This window comes from Rutidosis leptorrhynchoides, chromosome 8 (genome assembly GCF_046630445.1).
Source record: "Rutidosis leptorrhynchoides isolate AG116_Rl617_1_P2 chromosome 8, CSIRO_AGI_Rlap_v1, whole genome shotgun sequence".
Lineage (NCBI taxonomy): Eukaryota > Viridiplantae > Streptophyta > Magnoliopsida > Asterales > Asteraceae > Rutidosis > Rutidosis leptorrhynchoides.
Genome location: NC_092340.1, coordinates 100,244,679 through 100,251,133, shown reverse-complemented (window position 1 = coordinate 100,251,133; position 6,455 = coordinate 100,244,679).

Below are 6,455 nucleotides of genomic sequence, written 5' to 3'. Positions count from 1 at the left end.
AAATTTTGTTAAATATACTTTATGTAACTAATTTTTATGGTAATAAAAATATTAATATTAACATTGATAATATTAATAATATAGCCATATTGGTGAAAATAATAATAACGATAGTAATAATATTAGTAATGATAATAATAATAAGAAAAATAATACTTTTAATATTAATGATAAAAAATGATAATTTTTTTTTTAATAAAATGATTCTTTTGATAAAATGTTAATTTTAATGTTGATGAATACTTTTAATAATAATACTAATAATAATAATAATAATAATAATAATAATAATAATAATAATAATAATAATAATAATAATAATAATAATAATAATAATAATAATAATAATAATAATAATAATGATAATAATAATATTAATTAATAATAATAATAATAATAATAATAATAGTAATAATAATAATAAATATTAAGTGAACTACCTTATAAAATCTGTCCAAAAATATAGTGACCATGCCAAGACTCGAACTCAGGACCACTCGCTCGCACACAAGACCCTTAACCACTCCTATGTTCCTCGTTTTTCTGATTTAATACCAAACCATTTTTACTTAAACTGTTTATGCTGCTCCACTTTACCCTCTCCCTCTTCAAAACCGTAATCGACCAGGGAAATCCAAAACCATCTTATCAGCTAATTATTGCTTTTAATTTAGGATGTTTCGATACATAAATGGTTTATGTTTGTAACAATAAGTTATAAACGCGAAATAAAAATAAAAATAAAAAATTATAACAGCAGCTACAGAAAACCCGAAAGAAATATGAACTCAAAATCGAATTTTGAATTTAAGGCTGTTTTAGACCCAGTTTTCTACATGAACTATATTGAAAATCCTTCCTAGAAACTTTCTGTAACAACAATTGAGCCTAAAACATCCAATTTAAATTCTAATTTCGCCATGAACACTATGTTTGACTTTTGACTATTAAATTTGACTCTTAAAATTCTCGATCAACATAATGAATTGAATCCTAATATTTTACAGATAGTTTTAACACATGGTTTCAAACAACATTGCATTTATAGTTTTTGAATTAAAACTCAAATCTGATGAACTGGCAAAAAATATAACGAACAGAGGTATTGCTCCCGTTTTTATGAACTTTATCATAATTTTTCTGATTTATTTCGATTTGAGATTGAAAAGTGTTATATAGAGGATAGTAGATATAAATACAGTGTGAGTGAATCAATTTGTGTTTGTTTTGTAGCTTAATAGTCTCGACAGGAAAATCAATTAGAAATAGGAACGTAAATAAAAATACAATATAGATATAAATGGATAACGAATTCTATGGCTAAAACAAAAATCAAAAACAGTTAGATTGTGATGTAGATTTGATTAGAATCCTATGAATATAATGTACGTATTTTTCTCTTAATTATATACTTATATATCAGTATTTACATATATTATGTATATATAGTTATATATATTTATTTATATAGTTGACTATATAAAATTCATAAACTTTAATATTTATAATGTTATTAATGATAAATATTAATACTAATAAAATTTATTAATAAATATTTCGAATTACTAATAATATACAAAAAAAATACTAATGATAATAATAATAATAATAATAATAATAATAATAATAATAATAATAATAATAATAATAATAATAATAATAATAATAATAATAATAATAATAATAATGATAATAATAATAATAATAATAATAATAATAATAATAATAATAACAATAATAACAACAATAATAATAATAATAATAATAATAATAATAATAATAATAATAATAATAATAATAATAATAATAATAATAATAATAATAATAATAATAATAAGAGTAATAATAATGACAAGTCATAATAATATTAATTTTTAGGGAAATTGATAATTATATAACATTTATGTTTTAACGTATAATATATTAACTGTAACTATATTATATAATGATACCTATTGAATATTTAATATCACTATGTTAATAACTATAAATAGAAGTTATATATATATATGGTTTCATAATAATATATGTGTAGTTATATATATATATATATATATATATATATATATATATATATATATATATATATATGTATAAATTTTTAATATTAACTTATTTATTCTAATTAATATTTTTCATTAAGAATCCTCTTAACTATATTATATTTTTATATATACACATAAATGTTCGTGAATCGTCAGGCTTGGTCAAAGGGTAACTGATTATCCGAATATAGATTTCAAACTTTCTAGACTCAACATTACAGATTTTGCTTATCGTGTCGTAAACATATAAAGATTAAGGTTTAAATTTGGTCGGAAATTTCTGGGTCATTACAGTACCTACCCGTTAAAGAAATTTCGTCCCCGAAATTTGATAGAGGTCGTCAAGGATAACAATAAGGATGTTTTCATGACGAATATGGAGTTTTATCATTATTGAGAGATATAGATAAAACGTTTTGATCATGTGAAGCGTATGAGGGAAGCTATCACAAAAGAGTAAATATGGAATCGTTTTAACCGATGACGTGATTAGGATTGATTTCCGGAATTCGCGAATTTTAATGAATATCTTACGTAATAAGATTTGATTCTCCGGCGATCAAGATCTTCTTTGATTTGATGCGGCAATCTGTTTCGATTTCTTTGTCGGATATGTCACTATAAATTCACCCCTTCGTTTCCTTATTTTCCACAACTTACATATTCTACTTTTTCTCTTTAATTCCTACTTTAAAACATTCGTCAATATGCTCCATCCCATTCTGATTCTTGATATACTCTTAATTTTGACATCTGTCATTCTTCTTTTTCATTTACCACCAGAAGAATCTATTTACTTCTATTATACTCTTGTTTTGATAGTGTTTCTAGTTCTCCCGTGTCTCTATATTGCTATCTGCATCGATATACACGGTTTGTAAATTCTGGGTGGTTGTTGGGTTTTATATTTTCCCTTATACTTTGATGTCCTTGCTTTTGTTTTCTATAATCATTGTCATCCACAGTTAATGCTCTTTCCTATTTGTTGTGATTGTTACTACAATTTTTATTTCGGAGCTTCATTCTTTTTCTTTTCCTCCTTTTCAACTAAGTATCTCTTGTAATGGTTCGGAATTCACACATATGGATTTTGGGATGAACATTGTTAATGTTCTAAGAAAGAATTGGTAATGGCACGATTTTGATTTGTCAAATTACCAGAATATCCAGAAAGATAGAAATATCAAGATGATATATTCTTGATATGTTTGGAGATTGGATAGAATGTAAGAGCCGTGTAACATGGCACATGATGATGGTACTGTGAATCATCACATTCCATTAGAAACTCAACATGACTTACTGTAATATAATGACGTTGATCAAGTGTCATTATATTATACTAATTCATGCATCAGTTCCCAACACTACTCCACAATCCATTCATAATTCATACTTAAAACTTTACAGAAGTTTTTAATATAATGGGATACTGAAAACACGAAGAGGTAGATAATTTCGGACATGAATATTTATGAAAATATCCTCAAAATATCGAAGATATTTATGATGATATTTTGGAATTTCTAAGTTCGAAGGTTGATGAAGAAAAATTTTCCGCAAGATTTTAACACGACTTCGGAGCAAAATATTCTCTAAAGATTTCATCGGATCCAGAATTATCTAGATTCTTTGAATATAGGGTTTGGTCCTTGTATTTGTCCTTGGTCTCCTTCATGATGTGCTCAATCCGATTTTCAGTACCAAATTTTCTATCGAGCGTTCCTAACACTTCCTTCTTTATCATCAACTTTTGGCCATTAAGACCATCTACAACATGTTGCTTCGTCAGCATTTTCAAAGTTAACGGATCTGGGTCACCGGTTATCAAACCGAGGTGGTTTCAGAAAAATTATGTTTTTAGATGATTAAACGCTGATGGTTATATGGTGGACTATAAAAGGTTCTCCGGTAACGACGGCGAAAGATCAACGTATATATCGAGGTTATGATAAGTCTAGTCTTACTGAGAAGTCGAAGTTAACTTGCTGAAGCTGTGACAAAATTGGCTACTTCGAAAAGGAATCGTAAGGTTGTTTTTGCTAATAAATGCTAAAGAATTCGACGCAGTTACGGATTAAACTATGACTTTGGGTTCGAGAGTTCTTCAGGTGCATAAATCTTTTCTTCCGTAGATGAAGTGCGACTGGTTCATCTTCTCGATCAAGGTGTTTTTAAGAATCATGAAAAGATTTGAACGCGGGATGGTAATTGTCGAGGTACAAATGAGGTTTAAGATGAAATCAAGTGGCAAACTTGAAGAATTATTTAGTTTCATATGTTATAATCAACATTTTAATTCATTTTAATTGTCCAAAGTTAGCAGTCCAATAGTCCGATTGTCCAATGGTCCAATATATTCATATATAAATTAAATATATAATATTCGAATTAATTAATACGTATCGTTACCCGTGTACCGGTCTCAGTGTCGATCACAACTCAAAGTATATATATATTTTGGAATCAACTCCGACCCTGTATAGCCAACTCCCACATTCACATATAGAGTGTCTACGGTTGTTCCGAAATATATATATATAGATGGGTCAATATGATAGGTCGAAACCTTGTATACGTGTCCCGTTATTTAAAGTGCGTAAAATAAATAAATATATATCATGACCCATTATACAACGTATTGTCTCAGAATTAATCCGACGTATTGTTGTACATGTGTCCCGACGGCATGTAAAGTGCAGAAATTAAATGACAATAAATAAAATTGCGAGAATGTAAATTGCAAAAAATTAAATGTTAATCAGTTAGCTGGGAGCAGTTAGCTAGGAACAGTTAGCGTGGATTCCTAACAGAATTTCAATTAGTTAATTCGTTTGTTTTTAACAAATTTTCAATTTGTCCAATGTTTTCTTCATTATGCCACTTGTTGGATTCGGATAGGTAAAAATCCAAATATGAAATTTGAATGGAAATGGTTATTCTGTGGTGAATGGATACGAATATCGGTGGTTGTAAGTAGGATAGCAAATGACCGTTGAATCAGATTCGGAGAATGTGCAGTGTAACTTATTAATGTGAAATCATAAATATTCCACGGGTACTACCTACCCGTTAAAATATTTTCATCATTAACAGTTTGTACGAAAGAATTTTTAATTACAATCTTTATGAAAATATACTTGCATATATATTTTCTTCAGATGTAATCATAGATTTAATGAGTCTATAAGATATTAAACCCATTTAATTTATCGTTAATACTAGATTACATAATCTCTAAAACTTTAGAAATTACATAATCATCATATCGAACAAAGATAAATGAGGTAGGATGATACGTAAAGTGAAGATTGTCGATGTAGAACGATATGTAGATCGAAAATGAAGTAGATAGAACGATACGTAGAGCGGTGATTATGCTGCTGGTGCTGCCGCTGGTGTTTGTAACCTCCGCACTATGTTCCCCAAAGCCGTTACATGAGTGCGAAGTTCGTTAACTTCTGCTAGTACACCGGGATGATTGGCGGTTGGAACGAGTGAATGAACAAGATTTGTAAGATGGGATATTATATAATCGTGACGAGATACTCTAGAGATGAGAGAGAAAATGGTTTCTCGAACAGGTTCACCGGTAAGTGCTCCAGGTTCATCACTAAGAGGACAATTTGGTGGATGGAAGGGATATTCGATGTGGAATGATTTTCGAATATAGGATAATATTCTAACTTCATAGAATATCTACATATATAGTACTAAAGATCATGTAGACCACGGAGGAATTTACGGCATGTGTCAGGCAATTCTACAGTAACAGATACGCTAAGATATGAATTTTGTCTATACACTATCAATGCAGTAAATGTCGTAAGACGTGTCTAGACTTATGAATGATAAGCAGGCAATTCCCTAAGGATGATAAGCAGATGGTTTCCGATTAGATATGATAAGCAAAACTTTTTGACATGTAGACACGGTCAAAGTCCAGACTCACTAATGTATCCTAACAACTACCAGTTAGACACACTAACGGAAGACCTGGTTCGCTAAGACCACCGCTCTGATACCAACTTTAACAACCCGAACTAATCCATCCGGACAAAGTCCATATTGATTACAAACGAATTACAATAGTTGATAACATCGCGAGGTACTTGACCTATATATAATACATTTTACAGACGTTGCATTTATTCTTAAAAGGCAATCTATCATTACATCAAAAGTTGACATGTTCGCCTAACATTTCATAATATCCAAATGACCTAATCTGCCATTTACTTAGTAATAATCTCTATAAACTTCAATGACTCGAATGCAACGTCTTTTGATATATGTCCTTAATGGCCTCAAGTAGTGTCCTTAGTATGAGCTAATGCACAGCAGAAGGTTTCTTTAATTCCTGAGAATAACATGCTTTAAAACGTCAACATAAAGTTGGTGAAATATATA